The 21778-nt window shown below is 42.3% G+C and overlaps 1 pseudogene; it reads left to right on the forward strand.

The window, feature by feature from the left end:
* Window positions 1-20263: 20263 nt before the first annotated feature.
* Window positions 20264-20841, forward strand: LOC141147475 (small ribosomal subunit protein uS4-like; annotated as a pseudogene).
* Window positions 20842-21778: the final 937 nt, after the last annotated feature.

Genomic DNA, 21778 nt, shown 5'->3' on the forward strand with positions numbered 1-21778 from the left:
TGTCATTCTCTGCAGAAAAGTGCTTGACATTTTCCAAACCAACTTTGGGGCCCCGTTTGTTGTAGTGCTAGTTCCACTGGGTTTGCACACCAAATCTTGGGTTCCTAGCACCAAGTGGTCTTGAGATACGGGTCCCCAAAGTCGGTCAACTGTGTCCATCTGCAGCAATGTCATTTCGGGACCCTTTGGGTCCAGAGACCCCAAATTTTGGCTGCAGCTAGGGGGCATCTAGGAACTTAACTAATGAGTTTGAAGTTCAGGGGACCTATAGCTGCAAATGGGCACAGTGAGGCTGCAAATGGGCACAGTGAGGCTGCAAATGGGCATTGTTGACCCTCTTTTCCACTTACAGTAGCTGCGCATTTATCACCCTAGACTTATACTCGAGTCAATAGGTTTTCCCAGTTCTTTGTGGTAAAATTAGGTGCCTCCATTTATATTTGGGTCGGCTTATACGGTACATTTAATTTTTCTTTTTGACTTTTCACTTGGCCTCTGGTCTGTGCACCTGGATTTTTGTTTTTAGCATCATTGCTCTGCATCCCTGGTGGTCCTGTGTGGGCTGCACTCATAATCAATCAGTGCAGACCCCCCCTGTTAGGAGAGCAGCTGATCAGCTTTCCTCTACGATAGAGGAAAGGCTGGTACACAGCTTTTCCTGTTTACACTGCGATCAGCCGTGATTGGACATGGCTGATCACATGATAAAGAGCCTCCGTCAGAGGCTCTTTACCTAGAACGGAGTTGTGGTGTGTCAGACTGAGACACCACATCACCGGTCGCCGTGCTGCTCTCCCCTGCGGGCGCGCTCCGGGCTTGTTACCCTGCAGGATGTCATATGACGCCCAGTCAGGATAACTGAACCACCGCCCTGGCCATCATTCTGCTATAGGCCAGGTGGAAAGTGGTTAATCAGGGGCATAACTGCAGATCATGGGGCACCATATCAAAAATCTGATGCCCAACGACTCCCCACCGACAACCTCCCTACTGTCATTGATATTAACATACAGGGGGGAAATTTACTAAAACTGGTGCTTACAGGATCTGGTGTAGCCAATCAGCTTCCATGTTTTATTGTCAACGCTTATTTGAAGAAGGTGAAGTTAGAAGCCGATTGGCTCCCATGCACAGCTGCACCAGATTTTGTGTGCACCGGTTTTAGTAAATCTCCCCCCAGTATGTCCGAATTGAGGACGGGTACCAGGAGAGCTACCAGCATAGTCATCGCACTTCTAGCGACCGGTGCTGTAGATTAGGGATGAGCTGAACACCCCCCTGTTCGGTTCGCACCAGAACATGTGAACAGGAAAAAAGTTCGTTCGAACACACGAACACCATTAAAGTCTATGGGACACGAACATGAATAATCAAGTGCTAATTTTAAAGGCTTATATGCAATTTATTGTCATAAAAAGTGTTTGTGGACCCGGGTCCTGCCCCAGGGGACATGGATCAATACAAATTTTTTTTTTTTTTTTTTTTTTCATCATTGGTTTTTTATTAATTTTGCAAAGAGTATATAACAATACAATGTGCACATTGTATATTAGGTACAGTACAGTCGTTTAGATGTATACAATGAAACAGATTATCTGATTAATGCTATAGCATATAGCAGAGAGCTGTCAAAATGCCTCTTCCGATATCGGAGGTTAATTATGGCATGAGTAGCACTACCCCAGGCGCCCTAATGGGAACACTTTTCACCCGGGGGGGTGGCACTCTGCGTGGACAGTCTCCGGTTTAGATAGATCATAGGTAAGACAGAGTCTATAAGTAAAAGCAGTAGGAGTATTCAAGAGAAGGGAGAAAAAAAAGAAAAAAAAAAGAATTATCGAGAAAAAAACGGTAACGATATGTTGCTTATCATGAAAATAAGAAAGGTTTCTGGATCGTCAGGTGATTGGTCATGAAAGGAATGATGCAGCTCCAGTCCACATCTCCCATGGCCTCCAGTTATATTTCACAGTGTGTGTAAGGCCCGCGCTAGAGGCCATCATCAACTCAAAGCTGTAGTGGAGGTTCACCGTATCTAGAGTATGTTCAACGGAGGGGGTAGCATCCGTTTTCCATAGTCTTGCGATACATAATCTTGCAGCTAACAGAATATGGGTCACTATGTGTCTGTAAGGTGTTGGTATTGTTTCAATAGTGAGGTTTAGCACAGCTAGATCAGGTGTTGGGTGTACATCTTGGTGTACAACGTCTGATAGTATTTGGAAGATCTTGTTCCAGTAATTACGCAATTGTGGGCATGTCCAGAAAATGTGAAGCATATCACCTCTGATTGAACACCCGCGCCAGCATTGATCGCTGATAGAAGGATTGAATTTTAGCAATTCTGGATGGGGTTAGGTACCACCTGAGGTGTATTTTTTGGGTGTTTTCCCAGAGCGTGGCGCATTTTGTGGATTTATATACTGACTGGATCGCTTTTTGCCATTGGTGTTCCGTGTAGGTCTGACCTAAGTCATGTTCCCAGTGGATATGAGGGGGTTTCTTGGTAAACTGCTGTTTATGGTGTAGGATATTATAAAGTAGGGATATCCCCTTGCGTTTGGGGATGGAGGACGTTAGAAAATCCCATGCTTTAGGATGTATAGTGTATAACTGAAGGTGGGATTTTCTAAGGCAGTGGGTGACTCGGAGGTAGGTGAAGAGTTCTGTTTGGGGTAAGTTATATTCTTGTTTCAAGAGGGTAAAAGATTTGGGTTTGTCTATGAGTAGAATGTGTTGTAAGGTTCGGATACCGTTCTTGGCCCATTGGTTTAAATTTAGGTCTGGGGAGAGGTGATGGAGGGTTTCAATAGGGATAGGAGTGGGAGGATTATCGGGTGTGTCGCCGCTGTTTTGTATTAGTTTTTTCCATGCTGAGACTGACGCTACCATGGTGGGAGGTGTTGCCGCCGACAATTTTGGGCCCCAGGGTGAGCTCATCAACCAAGATTGTAGGTTTGGGCGAAGCAGGTGGGAGTGTTCTATTGAGCTCCAAAGTTTATTAGGTTTTGTGCGGAACCACTCACCAAGCTGGTCCAATATCGCTGCCGTGTGATAGTCTTCGAAATCTATTGTCCCTGAGCCCCCCGCCAAGCTGTGATTTCTAAGTGTCGAATGTGCGCATCTAGGTTTGGTTTCATTCCATATGGTTTTGTTAAGTATGGCTTGCAATGATTTAAAGTAGTATTTAGGTAGGGGTACGGGTAAAGTTCTGAACAGGTATAGGATTTGGGGTAGGTGTATCATTTTGAATGCTGCCAGCCTACCTGACCAGGAAAGGTTGTGTTTGGTTATGGCCTGTGCTTCTATTTTTAAAGTGGCGAGGAGAGGTTTGAAATTGGCTGCAAATAGGAGTTTAACTGATTTCGTAAGGTGGATTCCTAAGTATGGGATGCTGTGGTCGGCCCAAGCAAAGGGGAATTGTGCTTGTAGCAGGTTTCGAGAAGTAGCGTCTAGTTTAAGGTCTAGAATATGGGACTTAGTTACGTTGAGCTTGTAATATGATACGCGACCAAACCAGTCTAACAATTTTTGTGCTTCAGGAAGGGAGGAATTTGGATTGGTGAGTACTAGTATGACATCATCAGCAAAGAGGCTGATTTTGTGTGATGTTTTCCCTATTGTGACTCCTGTGAGTAGGGGGTTTGAGCGAACGTGTTCCGCTAGTGGTTCTATGAGCATGTTGAAAATCAGCGGGGACAATGGACATCCCTGGCGAGTGCCATTTGTGATGTGAAATGTTTGTGAAAGCATATCTGCGGAGTATACCTTCGCAGTTGGGACAGTATATAGAGCCAAGATTGCGTTGTATATGAGGTCTTTAAAACCAAGTTTAGTTAGTACTGCTCTGAGGTAAGACCAGTGTATCCTATCGAACGCCTTCTCTGCGTCCAAAGAGAGGAGCAGAGAAGGCGTTCCGCTGGATTCAATATGGTGTATAATGTTCACCATCCTTCTTGTGGCATCAGGGGCTTGCCTGCCCCTAATGAATCCTGATTGGTCTGTGTGTATGAGATCAGGCATAACAGCCATAAGGCGTCTGGCAATTGTTTTGGCATATATTTTTACGTCAAGATTCAATAGGGAGATAGGGCGGAAGTTTTGGGGGGAGGTAGGAGCTTTGCCTGGTTTCGGGATAGTAATGATAAGAGCGTTTAGCGATTCATCAGGGAATGTGGAGGAGGAGGCAGCAATATTGAAGAATTCTGTCAGTTGGGGAAGTAAGTGTCTAGAGAACCTTTTATAGTATTCCCCCGTGAGACCATCAGGTCCTGGGGCTTTGCCCGTTGGCAAGGAGGATATTGTATCAAGAATTTCTCTGTCTGAAAATGGTTCGTTAAGGGAGGTCAGTTGAGAGTCAGTCAGCTTTGGTAGGTTAATTTGTTTAAGAAAGTTGTTGATATCTTCAGGGGATGGTTGGTAAGTAGTGTGGTCATGTTTGATGTTGTAGAGCTTACTATAGTAGTCGCTGAAGGCGTTCGCTATGTCCTGGGGGTTAGTCAGAGTGTCAGTTGAGTGCGGGTAGGATAAAGTCGGAATTTTGGATTTAATCCTTTGTCCTTTGAGGCGTTGCGCTAGTCTTTTACCTGCTTTATTGGAAGTGGAGTATGTGGTAGCTTTAAGCTTACGCTGGATCAGTTCATAGGAGTGGAGAAGAAGTGAGCGCAGGTCACGTCTTAGGGTCAATAATTGGGCTTGGGTGTTCGGGTCTGGGTTGGTCTTATGCTGGGATTCAAGAGTCGCTATTTGGGAGGTAAGGGTGTCTATTTGCTGCGTCCTCCTTTTTTTACATACAGAGCTCAGTTTCATGACAATACCTCTAATAACCGCTTTGTGCGCGTTCCACACCGTCACGGGATCGCAAATTTTTTTTTTAAAAACGGACGTTTTTTCAGGAGCAGTGATTTTAATAATGCTTAAAGACAAACAATAAAAGTGTAATATCCCTTTAAATTTCATACCTGGGGGGTGTCTATAGTATGCCTGTAAAGGGGCGCATGTTTCCCATGTTTAGAACAGTCTGACAGCAAAATGACATTTCTAAAGGAAAAAAAGTCATTTAAAACTACTTGCGGCTATTGCATTGCCGGTCCGACAATACACATAGAAGTTCATTGATAAAAACGGCATGGGAATTCCCCACAGGGGAACCCCGATCCAAAATGTAAAAAAAAAAATGACGTGGGGGTCCCCCTAAATTCCATACCAGACCCTTCAGGTCTGGTACAGATTTTAAGGGGAACCCTGTCCCCAAAAAAAAAAAAAAAATGGCGTGGGGTCCCCCCAAAGATCCATACCAGACCCTTATCCGAGCACGCAACCTGGCAGGCCGCAGGAAAAGAGGGGGGACGAGAGAGCGCCCCCCCTCCTGAACCGTACCAGGCCACATGCCCTCAACATTGGGAGGGTGCTTTGGGGTAGCCCCCCAAAACACCTTGTCCCCATGTTAATGAGGACAAGGGCCTCATCCCCACAACCCTGGCCGGTGGTTGTGGGGGTCTGCGGGCGGGGGGCTTATCGGAATCTGGAAGCCCCCTTTAACAAGGGGCCCCCCAGATCCTGACCCTCCCTCCTGTGTGAAATGGTAAGGGGGTACTTACCCCTACCATTTCACTAAAAAACTGTCAAAAATGTTAAAAATGACAAGAGACAGTTTTTGACAATTCCTTTATTTAAATGCTTCTTCTTTCTTCTATCTTCCTTCATCTTCTTCTTCTTCTTCTGGTTCTTCTGGCTCTTCTGGTTCTTCCTCCGGCGTTCTCATCCAGCATCTCCTCAGCGGTGTCTTCTATCTTCTTCTCCTCGGGCCGCTCTGCACCCATGGCATGGGGGGAGGCTCCCGCTCTTCTCTTCATCTTCTTCTTCATCTTCTTCTTTTCTTCTCTTCTTCTCTTCTTCATCTTCTTCTCCGGGCCGCTCCACATCCATGCTGGCATGGAGGGAGGCTCCCGCTGTGTGACGGCGTCTCCTCTTCTGACGTTTTTTTTTGGCGCAGGGTTCCCCTTAAAATCCATACCAGACCTGAAGGGCCTGGTATGGAATTTAGGGGGACCCCCACGTCATTTTTTTTTTAAATTTTGTTTCGGGGTTCCCCTGTGGGGAATTCCCATGCCGTTTTTATCAATGAACTTTATGTGTATTGTCGGACCGGCAATGCAATAGCCGCGAGTAGTTTTAAATGACTTTTTTTCTTTGAAATGTCATGTTGCTGTCAGACTGTTCTAAACACGGGAAACATGCGCCCCTTTACAGGCATACTATAGACACCCCCCAGCTACAAAATTTAAAGGGATATTATACTTTTATTGTTTGACTTTAAGCATTATTAAAATCACTGTTCCTGAAAAAAACGGGCGTTTTAAAACTTTTTTTTGCATTGATCCATGTCCCCTGGGGCAGGACCCAGGTCCCCAAACACTTTTTATGACAATAACTTGCATATAAGCCTTTAAAATTAGCACTTTTGATTTCTCCCATAGACTTTTAAAGGGTGTTCCGCGGCATTCGAATTTGCCGCGAACACCCCAAATTGTTTGCTTTTCGGCGAACTTGTAAACAGCCGATGTTCGAGTCGAACATCCCTACTGTAGATATACTGTGATTTGTAAGGGAAGAGATGGGCATCAGTCAAGGGAATTCACTTTTTAATGTCAATTCTACTGCTGATCTCCAGTCTTCTTCAATATCTCAGATCTTCGCGCCACGGTGTAAATTCTATGACACCCCGCCCCTTTCTCCATCACAGCAAAGCTAATGCTGAACAAATAAGAGTCATGATAGCAGTAATAATGAACAAAAATTGTTGTTACTCCTACACAGTGGTGGCTGGTGCTGTATATTTTGGGGGGCAGCAAACAAGAGATCCTGCCGCCACCCCCACCCCATTCGGCCCTCACTAACACAACCCACCTCACTCCCCCTGGTCGGTCGGCCCCGCACTTACACAACCCCCCTCCCTCCTCCCCCCGGTCGGTCAGCCCCGCACTTACACAATCCCCCTCCCCCCTCCCCCGGTCGGTCAGCCCCGCACTTACCACATCTAGGTCGTGGGCAGCTTTGTCTCCTTCCTGCGGCTTCTCTCAGCAGCTTCCCTCCTCCTTCCCTAGGCGCAGTGGCCAATATGATCACTTCTCCGCTCGGCCGATTGGTTCTCAGGACCTGATTGGCCGGGAGGAGAATCAGGAAGACAATAGCGAATATTAATTTGCTATTGTCACACAACTGGGTGGGCTCGGGGCACAGAGCCCACCCTTTTTGAAACACGTTTACTCACTTTGAGAGAAGGGATAGCAATACAATGATTGAACAAAGGTTTCAAAATGAACGCCCACACTTTTTTTAAGTCAATCAGAGGCTCAGGCTCTAATCACGTGGTTAGAAAAAAAAACAAAAACAAATTAAAATCCATGTGTCCGGATCCCCACATGTAGATTAGGGGCAGGACACACGGATTAGGGGGGCCCTGTGCCCCTAATGGGCGGGCCACCACTGCTTATACACACTTGCTATATAACCCTTAAAGCAGTAGTAAACCACCACTGAAATAAAAAAAACGGCCCCCCCTGCAGGGTTATGGCATAATGCACCTCACACAGTGCTAACACATAACTATTTGACTTTGAGCAGCTGCTGTGTCTCCGCCAATCAGGAGGGAGAGTCCCAGATGACCCAGGGATTTGTGGACATCTCTGGACAGAGGCGGGGCTCAGGAAAGTGCTCGGGGGGTGCTGGAGAGGCTGCTACACACACAAGGCTTTTTATCTTAATGCATACAATGCATTAAGATAAAAAAACCTTCTGCCTTTACAATTACTTTAAGAGATCCCTTCACTGGAACTAAGGGGCCAAGCCCAACCCCTAAAAAACAACCCCCACACCATAATCCCCCCTCCGCCACATCATTTGCACCAGTGCACAAAGCGAGGTCCATAAAGACATGGGTGAGCAAGTTTGGGGTGGAGGAACTTGACTGGCCTGCACAGAGTCTCTACCTTCCTATCTGCCTTCTCATCCACCTCAGTGCCTGACCTCACAAATGCTCTTCTGGAAGAATGGTCAAACATTCCCATAGACAGACTCCTATACCTTGTGGATGGCTTTCCCAGAAGAGGTGAAGCTGTTATAGCTGCAAAGGGTGGGCCAACATCAATATTGAACCCTACGGACTAAGACTGGGATGTCATTAAAGTACATGTGTGTGTAAAGGCAGGTGTCCCAATACTTTTGGTAATATAGTGTATATATAAGGCTTTGGTCTCATTCCAAAGACTAAGAAGCTTCGTAAAGCATATACTTTGACATATCTAACATGAAGATCCACCAGAGAAGACCATTAGATTGTTGCCAACATCCCAGTACTGCACAGAAAAATGAATGACCCCAAATAAATGTGAGATTTTAAAGGCAGCTGACAACCAACTATTAAAGGTTCAATAAAACACATGAATTTTATTATTATTAACATTTAAAATATATAAATTATCTGAGAAGAACCATTGTGGAGAAAAAAAATCCATTTATTGTTGCCACCATTCCATATATATTGTATGTGGAAAATGAGTACTAAGGGAATTTAAGGGCGAACTTTTGAAGACTCAGTATTTTGAAAACTATAGAAAAATGTATTATTTCATAAAAACGGTCAAAGATAACAACCGTACACAAAGTGATACATCATATCCATTTATAGTATATAAGAAAAGAGCACTTCTCCTATGGTCCTGTGTATGGTTGGTTGTATGGTTCTTTGGCTGTTACACTGTTTTTATAAATTAATACATATTTCTATAGTTTTCAAAATACTGTGTCTTCAAAAGTTCACCCTTAAATTCCCTTAGTACCGGGGGGGGGGTACTCATTTTCCACATACAGTGGGAATGGAAAGTATTCAGACCCCCTTAATTTTTTTCACTCTTTGTTATATTGCAGCCATTTGCTAAAATCATTTAAGTTCATTTTTTTCCTCATTAATGTACACACAGCACCCCATATTGTACACACAGCCCCCCATATTGTACACACAGCTCCCCATATTGTACACACAGCCCCCCATATTGTACATACAGCACCCCATATTGTACACACAGCCCCCCATATTGTACACACAGCACCCCATATTGTACACACAGCCCCCCATATTGTACACACAGCACCCCATATTGTACACACAGCCCCCCATATTGTACACACAGCACCCCATATTATACACACAGCCCCCCATATTGTACACACAGCACCCCATATTGTACACACAGCCCCCCATATTGTACACACAGCCCCCCATATTGTACACACAGCACCCCATATTGTACACACAGCCCCCCATATTGTACACACAGCACCCCATATTGTACACACAGCCCCCCATATTGTACACACAGCACCCCATATTGTACACACAACACCCCATATTGTACACACAGCACCCCATATTGTACACACAGCACCCCATATTGTACACACAGCACCCCATATTGTACACACAACACCCCATATTGTACACACAGCACCCCATATTGTACACACAGCCCCCCATATTGTACACACCGCACCTCATATTGTACACACAGCACCCCATATTGTACACACAGCACCTCATATTGTACACACAGCACCTCATATTGTACACACAGCCCCCCATATTGTACACACAGCACCCCATATTGTACACACATCACCCCATATTGTACACACAGCACCCCATATTGTACACACAGCCCCCCATATTGTACACACAGCACCCCATATTGACAGAAAAACACAGAATTGTTGACATTTTTGCAGATTTATTAAAAAAAAAAAAATTGAAATATCACATGGTCCTAAGTATTCACACCCTTTGCTGTGACCAGGCATGTACTGGCCATCGGGACTACTGGAAGATTCCTGGTGGGCCGATGGCACAGTGGGCGGTCCTGGAGCCGCTCCTCTCTGACAGTGAGTGATCGCAATTTCACTCCTGTCAGGAGGAGCAGCTTCCGTCATATGCTGCTGGAGAGAGCATTAGGCGTTATGCTCCCTCCAGCCTGCAGGGGGAGATAGACCAACGGCAGACTTTCCTTCCTTCCCTATCACTTGTTATCACATGACTGGAGGGAGGAACGAGAAGCTGCCTTCAAAATGGTGAGTACATGTGGGAGGGGGAGGAGAGGGAGGACACTGATGTGAAGGGATACTGATGGGGGCTCTCTGAAGGGGGCTCTCTGATGGGGACTGTGATGTGAAGTGGGCTGCTGGTGGGGACTCTGATGTGAAAGGAGCTGCTGATTGGGACACTCTGATGTAAGGGGGACGCTGTTGGAGACACTCTGATGTAAGGGGGACGCTGTTGGGGACACTCAAAATTAAAGTGGGCCAGTCATGAGGAAGTCCAGGGCCAAATTTTTGTCCCAGTCCAGCCCTTCCTGTGACACTCATATATTTAATTCAGGTGCTGTCCATTTCTTCTGATCATCCTTGAGATGGTTCTACGCCTTCATTTGAGTCCAGCTATGTTTGATTATACTGACTGGACTTGATTAGGAAAGCCACACACCTGTCTATATAAGACCTTACAGCTCACAGTGCATGTCAGAGCAAATGAGTATTATGAGGTCAAAGGAACTGCCTGAAGAGCTCAGAGACACAATTGTGGCAAGGCACAGATCTGGCCAAGGTTACAAAAAAAATTTATGCTGCACTTAAGGTTCCTAATCGCACAGTGGCCTCCATAATCCTTAAATGGAAGACGTTTGGGATGACCAGAACCCTTCCTAGAGCTGGCCATCCGGCCAGACTGAGCTATCGGGGGAGAAGAGCCTTGGTGAGAGAGGTAAAGAAGAACCCAAAGATCACTGTGGCTGAGCTCCAGAGATGCAGTCGGGAGATGGAAGAAAGTTGTAGAAAGTCAACCATCACTGCAGCCCTCCACCAGTCGGGGCTTTATGGCAGAGTGGCCCGACGGAAGCCTCTCCTCAGTGCAAAACACATGAAAGCCCGCATGGAGTTTGCTAAAAAACACCTGAAGGACTCCAAGAGGGTGAGAAATAAGATTCTCTGCTCTGATGAGACCAAGATAGAACTTTTTGGCCTTAATTCTAAGTGGTATGTGTGGAGAAAACCAGACACTGCTCATCACCTGTCCAATACAGTCCCAACAGTGAAGCATGGTGGTGGCAGCATCATGCTGTGGGGGTGTTTTTCAGCTGCGGGGACAGGATGACTGGTTGCAATGGAGGGAAAGATGAATGCGGCCAAGTACAGGGATATCCTGGACGAAAACCTTCTCCAGAGTGCTCAGGACCTCAGACTGGGCCGAAGGTTTACCTTCCAACAAGACAATGACCCTAAGCACACAGCTAAAATAATGAAGGAGTGGCTTCACAACAACTCCGTGACTGTTCTTGAATGGCCCAGCCAGAGCCCTGACTTAAACCCAATTGAGCATCTCTGGAGAGACCTAAAAATGGCCGTCCACCAACGTTTACCATCCAACCTAACAGAACTGGAGAGGATCTGCAAGGAGGAATGGCAGAGGATCCCCAAATCCAGGTGTGAAAAACTTATTGCATCTTTCCCAAAAAGACTCATCAAAAAGAGCTTCTACTAAATACTGAGCAAAGGGTCTGAATACTTAGAACCATGTGATATTTCAGTTTTTCTTTTTTAAGAAATCTGCAAAAATGTCAACAATTCTGTGTTTTTCTGTCAATATGGGGGGCTGTGTGTACAATATGGGGTGCTGTGTATACAATATGGGGTGCTGTGTGTACAATATGGAGTGCTGTGTGTACAATATGGGGTGCTGTGTGTACAATATGGGGTGCTGTGTGTACAATATGGGGTGATGTGTGTACAATATGGGGGGCTGTGTACAATATGGGGGGCTGTGTGTACAATATGGGGTGCTGTGTGTACAATATGGGGTGCTGTGTGTACAATATGGGGTGCTGTGTGTACAATATGGGGGGCTGTGTGTACAATATGAGGTGCTGTGTGTACAATATGGGGTGCTGTGTGTACAATATGGGGGGGCTGTGTGTACAATATGGGGTGCTGTGTGTACAATATGGGGGGCTGTGTGTACAATATGGGGTGCTGTGTGTACAATATGGGGGGCTGTGTGTACAATATGGGGGGCTGTGTGTACAATATGGGGTGCTGTATGTACATTAATGAGGCCAAAAATGAACTTAAATGATTTTAGCAAACGGCTGCAATATAACGAAGAGTGAAAAATTTAAGGGGGTCTGAATACTTTCCGTCCCCACTGTACATTTAAAATATATAGCAAAAATCCAGTGTTTAAAAGTGTTAGGAGGTCACAACTGAGTACTTATTTTACAGATATGTGCAAAATGTAAAAGTATCTCCTCTTCATTATTACATTTCAGGAGGAGTTCAATCCTTTCATCGGGGGAAATGTAGAAGAGAGACGACCGAATTGTTTCTATAATAGAGAATAACATCCATCAAAATTCAATACATCATATGGACATCGATTCTGTTACTGAATGTATCAAAAGTTACATTGTGTAAAATTATCCTTCGCGCTAGTGGATGTTACACGGTAAAAGTGATCAAATAAATAGTGCTGTGTTAAATAAACTACTGTGTAAAAATACTAATATTGCCGCAAAATGAGGGTGTTCACACAAAACACTATTGGAATAAATATTAAAATGAAATTTCGCGCAATATTGGTGAAATGTAAATATCAAACTCTAATGGTTGCTGAATAGTGAATTCCTTTTACAGGCATATGGTGGTCACTGCGATTAATTAGAAAGTGTGTAAAAGCAGCATAAACTATAATAATCATACCACCCTGTAACTAGCATGTACATAAACTTGTAACATAATCTGGTGATAATATATCCATACAATCTTCTATAAATAACATATGGTGATCCGCATAAAAATAAAATACATAAATGTCAATTGAAATCTTCTAAGGTTCCGCTATCAATAAGCCGTGCAAATAAAACAAAAGTGAAATCTAAAATTGCATAGTATAAATGTGCAATCTTAAACAATAAATAATTCATAAAAGTATTTCTAAAAAGTCCGTTTTGTTAGTGTGATTACGTGCAGATTTTATCAAAGTGATACAAATAAAAGTGAGTGAATTTTTATAGAATATCTGTGAACAGTTCTTTTAAGAGGTTTTTTTTTTTTTTTTTTTTTTTGTGATAAAAAATCTTTCTGCTGTAGGTGTCTCTCAGTGTGGTCTCACAGAACTCTCACCTTACATAGGTGATAATCAGGCATTCAGTAGTATGTCTTTGTGTGGAAGTGGTTTTCTGACAGCCTCTTCTTTTCTGTGCTATATCTCCTCCAGCGTTCCTTTCCCTGCAGCTCCGCTCTAGTAAACTCAGTGTTGGGGAGATAAAATAGGTGGGGGGGAGGAGAAAGAAGGCTCCACTAGTGTATTAACTTTTAAAAATCAAAGGGGGGAGTATTTATTTAATATTACTCTTACATTTAGCATGATAAAAGCAGGCAAAGTAAATGAAAAAAACGATCTGGCGTTCTCAGCGCCCTCTCACTTGTGCTTCAGAAGCTGTGTGTCGCTCCAGCCAATCCCTACGCGTTACGACACGGTCACGTGTCTTCATCTGGGGATGTGATTGGCTGTTCTGTGTATGCTTATATGTGCTAGTACCGGAAATTGCGAAGCCGCCATTTTACTTGTGGTCAATGTAATTTTGGTTCGGCGGCCATTTTTCGTAGGTTTTTAGGCAAAATCTTCCTCTAGGGTTTTAAGCCTTCATGTGCGCGGCCATATTTTTGGTGGTATTCCTCCATAATAGAGCTTATTATGTTTGGTGTTGCAAACGTGCTGAATTATGTAATTTTTTAGGAAGAATCACCATTTTTTATTACCAAAGTGTTAACTACTAATATTTTCTATAACAGCAAGGAGAAGCCATGCATAATAGTAGGATTACATTCTCTAATCAATCCCTATAGCTACATATATAGTGGTTTTCTTATATATATGAAGCAGGTGTGGGAGTGCTCTGATTACTATACCAGTTCGTATTAATGTATTAAAAAGAGTAAAATACAAAGAGATACATATTAATTAAACATTAATGCGACCAATAGGCAATTATTATACATTTACAAATACATCTCCACTGTGCTTTATTTCAATCTGTTTTTTAATTATCCTATGGTGGAGGCTACTTTTGTGATGATAGGCTAAATTTATATTAAAAATATGGTTATAAAGGTTGTTTAAAAATTGTTTATATATTCCCACATAAAAAATTGGGCTGTTAAAACATCAATGTTAAAAAATTGTTTTTTTTTTTTTTTTTATTTAAATATATGCTATTCCTAAAAATTGAATCTGATGTTGGTTTAATAATTGTTTAAAAAGCAATTTAAATCGAACTCTACATTAAGTCCCCCTGGCACCAAAGTGCGTAAGGAGTGTATCCATTTGGATTCTTTGCGACTGATATCCCGGACCAGATGACTCCCTCTCCAAGACGGTTTATATTTTTCTATGCCCCAAAATTGGAGGTATGATGGGTCTTTGTTGTGTACTAATGTGAAATGTTTAGATACATTATGTTTCGGAAAACCCGATTTTATGTTTTGTACGTGCTCCTTAATGCGTGTTTTCAATGCTCTTTTTGTTCGGCCCACATATTGTAGGTTACAACTGCATTGTAACACATAGACAACTCCTTCTGTATGGCATCCTATAAAGTCTTTAATATTATAACTTTGTCCCGTACTGGTGGCTGTAAATTCTTGGCGCTTCCCCTGGAATTTCTTTGCATGACGACACGCATAGCAATTGCGACAAGGGTAAAAGCCTTTTCCAGAAAAAAATGTGTATTCTGGTTTTAAGGGAGGATCAATTACTGATTTGACTATTAAATCTCTAATAGTAGGAGCTCTTTTATATATTATGTTTGGTTTCTCTGGTAGTATTTCTTTGAGGTCCTTATCATTCTTCAAAATGTGCCAATGCTTTTGGATCACTTTTGCCACATCTTTATGCTGTGTATTAAAATCCAGTATTATGCTAGGTACTTCTTGTTGGAATCTTTTTTTAGGGCAATCTTCAAGCATTTTCTTTCTTTCAATGAGATTCACGTGTTCTATTTGGTTTTGTATCCAGTGATCATCATATCCTTTTACTTTGAACCTCTCTCCCATCATTTGTGCTTGGTTTCGATAGTCTTCTTCTTTGGTACAGTTTCTTCTAAGCCTTATAAACTGGCCTTTGGGAATATTATAGAGCCATGGCTTGTAGTGGCAGCTGTCTATTGAGAGATAGCTGTTGGCATCTACATTTTTAAAGTGTGTCTTGGTTATTATTTTCTGCCCCTCCAAGCTTATGTCTAGATCTAGGAAGTTTATTTCTTTATCATCAATTTTCCATACCAGGTTTATATTTCTATCATTGTCGTTTAGTTTGTTTAAAAACGTTTCCAAATTTTGCTTGTCTCCGTTCCACACAATCACAACATCATCAATAAATCTTTTATAAAGTGTCAGCTCTGGAGGAGTGTCTGTATATACTGTCGTTTCCTCCCATTGTGCCATGAATGCGTTTGCGACCCCTGGTGCAAATTTTGCACCCATGGCTATTCCTACTTTCTGTTTGAAGTAGGACTGATCGTGCCAAAAATAGTTACATTTAAGGCAAAAGTCTAAACATTTCATTAAATACTTTCTTTGTTTGCAAACTAAAGTGCTGTATTTTCTCAATAGCCATTTGGTTGCAGAAATCGCATCGTGGTGTTGCACTATAGTATATAGTGATGTGACATCAGCGGTGGCCAGTAGAGTCCTCCCCTCTAATACTGGTACTGTATCTAAAAGCTGCAGTATATGCTTTGTATCTTTAAGATATGCTTGAGTTTGCTGGACCGCTGGTTGTATGAAATAGTCAATGTATTGCCCCATTCTTGCTGTTAGGGAATCAATACTATTGACTATAGGTCTCCCTGGTGGATTTTCTTTGTTCTTGTGGATTTTGGGGACTGTGTAGATTATGGGTATTCTACATGCTTCTGGTACTAGATATTTCATTTCTTTCGCATTTAGTATGTTTTTCTTCATTCCTAGATCCACTATAGCTTCTAGTTGTTTTTTATATTTTAAAGTTGGATTCCCAAGTAGTTTAGTATACGTTGTTTCATCTTGCAACTGTCTATTCAATTCTGTGAGATATTGCTCCTTGGATTGTAGAACTATTGCACCTCCCTTATCTGCCGGCCTGATTATGATGTCATTCCTCTCTATGAGACGTTTTATGCCCTTTTTCATGTGTATAGGGTCTGTTGTTTTTTTAACTTTTAGAGAGTCTATGTCTTGTAGGACTAGGTTTTTGAAGACTTCTATATTTTGGTTATTTGTCATTTGGGGGTTGAACGTTGAGGCATTACGTAGTGTGCTATGTATTTCTGTTTGTGTGGTTATGGTACTTGGGGTGTTTGGTCTCCATAAATTGTTCATCACGTATTTCTTAATATTGATTTTTCTAATGTATTTCTGTATCCCAATATACGTGTTGAACTTATTAAGATTATTTGTTGGTGCATGTTTGAGTCCCTTGTCAAGTACTGCCAATTCTTCCGTTGTTATTTCTTTTCCACTTATATTCACTACGTTCTCTCCTACTGGTCTCTTTTTCTTTTGGAGTCTCTTCCCTGATCTTCGTCCTCTCCTCGTTCTGGTGTGTTTCTTCTTTGTTCTTCTTGGGGTCTTCTCCTGGGTGAGTGGTGAGTTTCTTGTGGTTGTCTCCGAGGGGTGTAATCTCTTCTGTCCCTCTCTAAAAAAGGCCTCTGTGTGTTGTAATTTTGTTGATTTCCATAATGATATGGATTTTCGTAATATTGTTCTTGATAATCTCTGATGGGGTCAAATCTGTTATACGTGGGAATTGGGGTCCGTCCATATCCGTCTCTATAATCATGGTATGGTGGTGTTCTATTTTCTCTTGGATTTCTTTCATTCTGTTGCCAATTTCTATTTCTGAACGGTTTCTTGAATAGTTTCTTCCCTCCTCTTTTGGGAGTATATTGTCCATATCCATAATTGTTTCTCTGATTATAGTTATTTCTTGGTGTACCTCCATATGTATCTCTTTCATCCTTTCTTCTGGGATTCGAGCCACTAGGGTTAGGTCCATCTCGATGTGGTCGTGGCGTTTCAATGCGTCTTTCCCTTTCTTCCCATCTTGGTGGGTTAAGTACATGTGTTGCTGTTGGATCCTGTATCCTAATTTCTCTTTCCGGTGTGGAATAAGTAGATGTCGGAGGGGCCGGTTCTACTTTACTTTGCCATTTAAAAACTTGATCTGTTTTGTAATCTGTTGTGTCCCTTTGATATTTCTTCTTTTTCCGATTTTGTACTTCTAAATCTTTGGTGATTAGATCTTTATTCAACTGAGTTGCCAATCTTTTGAATTCTGTGGTTTCTTTAAATGGTTCCATTTTCTGTTTGATTTCTTCTATTTGTTGTTCTATTAGTGTAGTTTTTCTGAGTTTGCGTTCTAATAGGAATTTTAGACCCTCTATACTTTTATTATTAAAGAACGCAAACCATTCTGCCATCGATTCTTTGTCGGTCAGTCCATCATTTGGTGGTACTTCCCACCTTAATCTTCTGGGGACTATATTTTCTCTAATGTACCTTTCAAATGTATTAGTGTCCCACCACAGGTTGATTTTTTTCTCCATGTAGTGGCCTAATTTCCTGGTCATGCTTTCTAGATCTGTGTTCCGTGTTTTACTTTGTGGATTGAATACTTCATCTAAATTGACCTTTCTGGTTTCGATATATGTAAAGACATCCATTTTAGCAGCAAAGGTGTTGTGCGTGCACTCTCAAAAAAAATTGTGTAAAATTATCCTTCGCGCTAGTGGATGTTACACGGTAAAAGTGATCAAATAAATAGTGCTGTGTTAAATAAACTACTGTGTAAAAATACTAATATTGCCGCAAAATGAGGGTGTTCACACAAAACACTATTGGAATAAATATTAAAATGAAATTTCGCGCAATATTGGTGAAATGTAAATATCAAACTCTAATGCCGCGTATACACGGTCGGACTTTTCGTCTACAAAAGTCCGACAGCCTGTCCGACAGACTTCCGGCGGACTTCCGGCGGACTTTCGGCGGACTTGCAGCAGACTTTCTAACGAACGGACTTGCCTACACACGACCACACAAAAGTCCGACGGATTCGTACGTGATGACGTACACCGGACTAAAATAAGGAAGTTCATAGCCAGTAGCCAATAGCTGCCCTAGCATGGGTTTTTGTCCGTCGGACTAGCACACAGACGAGCGGATTTCGGGGTCCGTCGTAGTTACGACGTAAAGATTTGAAGCATGTTTCAAATCTAAAGTCCGTCGGATTTGAGGCTGAAAAAGTCTGCTGAAAGTCCGGAGAAGCCCACACACGATCGGATTACCAGCCAGCTTTAGTCCGTCGGCGTCCGTTGGACTTTTGTAGACGAAAAGTCCGACCGTGTGTACGCGGCTTTATGGTTGCTGAATAGTGAATTCCTTTTACAGGCATATGGTGGTCACTGCGATTAATTAGAAAGTGTGTAAAAGCAGCATAAACTATAATAATCATACCACCCTGTAACTAGCATGTACATAAACTTGTAACATAATCTGGTGATAATATATCCATACAATCTTCAATAAATAACATATGGTGATCCGCATAAAAATAAAATACATAAATGTCAATTGAAATCTTCTAAGGTTCCGCTATCAATAAGCCGTGCAAATAAAACAAAAGTGAAATCTAAAATTGCATAGTATAAATGTGCAATCTTAAACAATAAATAATTCATAAAAGTATTTCTAAAAAGTCCGTTTTGTTAGTGTGGGCTGAGAACGCCAGATCGTTTTTTTCATTTACTTTGCCTGCTTTTATCATGCTAAATGTAAGAGTAATATTAAATAAATACTCCCCCCTTTGATTTTTAAAAGTTAATACACTAGTGGAGCCTTCTTTCTCCTCCCCCCCACCTATTTTATCTCCCCAACACTGAGTTTACTAGAGTGGAGCTGCAGGGAAAGGAACGCTGGAGGAGATATAGCACAGAAAAGAAGAGGCTGTCAGAAAACCACTTCCACACAAAGACATACTACTGAATGCCTGATTATCACCTATGTAAGGTGAGAGTTCTGTGAGACCACACTGAGAGACACCTACAGCAGAAAGATTTTTTATCACAAAAAAAAAAAAAAAAAAAAAAAAAAAAAAAAAAAACCTCTTAAAAGAACTGTTCACAGATATTCTATAAAAATTCACTCACTTTTATTTGTATCACTTTGATAAAATCTGCACGTAATCACACTAACAAAACGGACTTTTTAGAAATACTTTTATGAATTATTTATTGTTTAAGATTGCACATTTATACTATGCAATTTTAGATTTCACTTTTGTTTTATTTGCACGGCTTATTGATAGCGGAACCTTAGAAGATTTCAATTGACATTTATGTATTTTATTTTTATGCGGATCACCATATGTTATTTATAGAAGATTGTATGGATATATTATCACCAGATTATGTTACAAGTTTATGTACATGCTAGTTACAGGGTGGTATGATTATTATAGTTTATGCTGCTTTTACACACTTTCTAATTAATCGCAGTGACCACCATATGCCTGTAAAAGGAATTCACTATTCAGCAACCATTAGAGTTTGATATTTACATTTCACCAATATTGCGCGAAATTTCATTTTAATATTTATCAAAAGTTACATGCCATCAACAATGAGCAATATCTCATGCAGAATATAAAACAAAGTGTCCTCTTGCCACCGGGTAGAGATTATTTGCATGCCCCTAGGAGAGGGGCCCTGGGAGACACGAGATCCCCCAATAAGTGGTCAATCACATTGGGACCCCTTTCACATTGCAGGCATTTTTCAGGCACTTTAGCGCTAAAAATAGCGCCTGTAAAGCCTCTGAAAAAAAAAAACTCATCTGCAATCCCAGTGTGAAAGCCCGAGTGCTCAGGGCAGTGCCCTGGAAGGATGTCAAAAAAAGTCCTGCATGCGGCAACTTTGAAGCGCTTTAGGAGCGGTGTATACACCACTCCTAAAGCGCCCCTGCCCATTGAAATCAGTGGGCTGCACTGCCGAAGCGCTGCTTTTAAGCCTTTATTTGGCCACTAGCGGGGGGTTAAAAGTGACCCGCTAGCGCCCAAAAAGTGCCGCAAAAAAAAAAGACGGTAAAGCCTTTTTCCTCACCGCGGCTCGGCGAACAGCCTAAAATGCCAGTTGCCAGAAGTTGGGTGTGTCGAAAAGACCTACGTCACTCCGCGACGTCCTTTTGAAAAATCGCGGTTGGACCAGGACTTAAAACTAATTGGTGAATATGGTCTGCGTAACAAGCGTGAGGTTTGGAGGGTGAAGTACAACCTTGCAAAGATCCTTAAGGCCGCCAGAGAACTGCTTACTCTAGATGAGTAAGATCCTAAGCATTTGTTCGAAGGAAATGCCCTGCATAGACGACTGGTGCGTATCGGTGTGTTCAATGAGGGGAAGATGAAGCTTGATTACATTCTGGTCTTAAAAATTAAAGAGTTCTTGGAAAGGCATCTCCAAACACAGGTTTTCAAGTTAGGTTTGGCAAAGTCCATTCACCATGCCCATCAAACAGAGGCATATCCGTGTTCACAAGCAAGTAGTGAACATTCCATTGTTCATTGTGCGGCTGGATTCTCAGAAGCATATAGATTTCTCCCTATGTTCACCTTACGGTGGTGGACGTCCTGGCCGTGTGAAGAGAAGGAATGCCAAGAAAGGACAGGGAGGGGCTGGAGGAGGAGATGATGAGGAGGAGGATTAAACTTTGGCGATTATTCCTTTCGTCTCAATGAAAACTTTCAATAAAACCGTTTTGCGTTTAAAAAAAGACGGTAAATTGGCGCTAAATCTTAACCGCCGACGCCCCCGCGCTGGCAGTGTGAAAGGGCTCTGAGAAGAGGTAGACAGGGAATCTGGGGGTGGTAAAAAACCATGAAAGGCATCGAAAAATGTGCATAATAAAAACCAGTGCAGCGCTAACCACATGAATAGAAAAATTCATATAAAGCAATAAATAAAATAGAAATTGTGACTATGAAGTGCAAACAAATATTGAAAATCAGTGTAGTAACACACATAGAACTATGAAAATAATGACATTAAGTAAATTAAAAAGACACAAATAATGTGGATAAATATGGTCTTGAACACGTGACTATCACACATGCCCACAAGGCGTGTGGGCTGGAAAAAGTGCAGTCCAAAATGCCAAAAAAAAATTATGTAGCCAAGTCCCGGGCCTCTGCAGGCCTAATGGTGACCTCCAGAGTTAGGGACAGCTGACATCCTTCTGTGTAGAGTGGGTTACAAGGCTTGGTGGGTGCAATGTAAGGTAGATTAATGGGCGCCAGACACTTCTTGAACGCAGAGAGATATATTTGCTCTTAAACAGAACTGAGGGAGAGAGGGTTAGGGCCAGGACACCCTTTAGTAGTTGCAATGTTAATTAGCAGACTCCGAGACTTCTATAGGTAGACAGTCATGCAGGGAAAGGCACCCAGCCGGACGCCACATCTGCATGTGTAGACTAGGGATGAGCCGAACACCCCCCTGTTCGGTTCGCAGCAGAACATGCGAACAGGAAAAAAGTTCGTTCGAACATGCGAACACCGTTAAAGTCTATGGGACACGAACATGAATAATCAAAAGTGCTAATTTTAAAGGCTTATATGCAAGTTATTGTCATAAAAAGTGTTTGG

This window comes from Aquarana catesbeiana, linkage group LG06 (assembly GCF_042186555.1).
Source record: "Aquarana catesbeiana isolate 2022-GZ linkage group LG06, ASM4218655v1, whole genome shotgun sequence".
NCBI classification, from domain to species: Eukaryota; Metazoa; Chordata; class Amphibia; order Anura; family Ranidae; genus Aquarana; species Aquarana catesbeiana.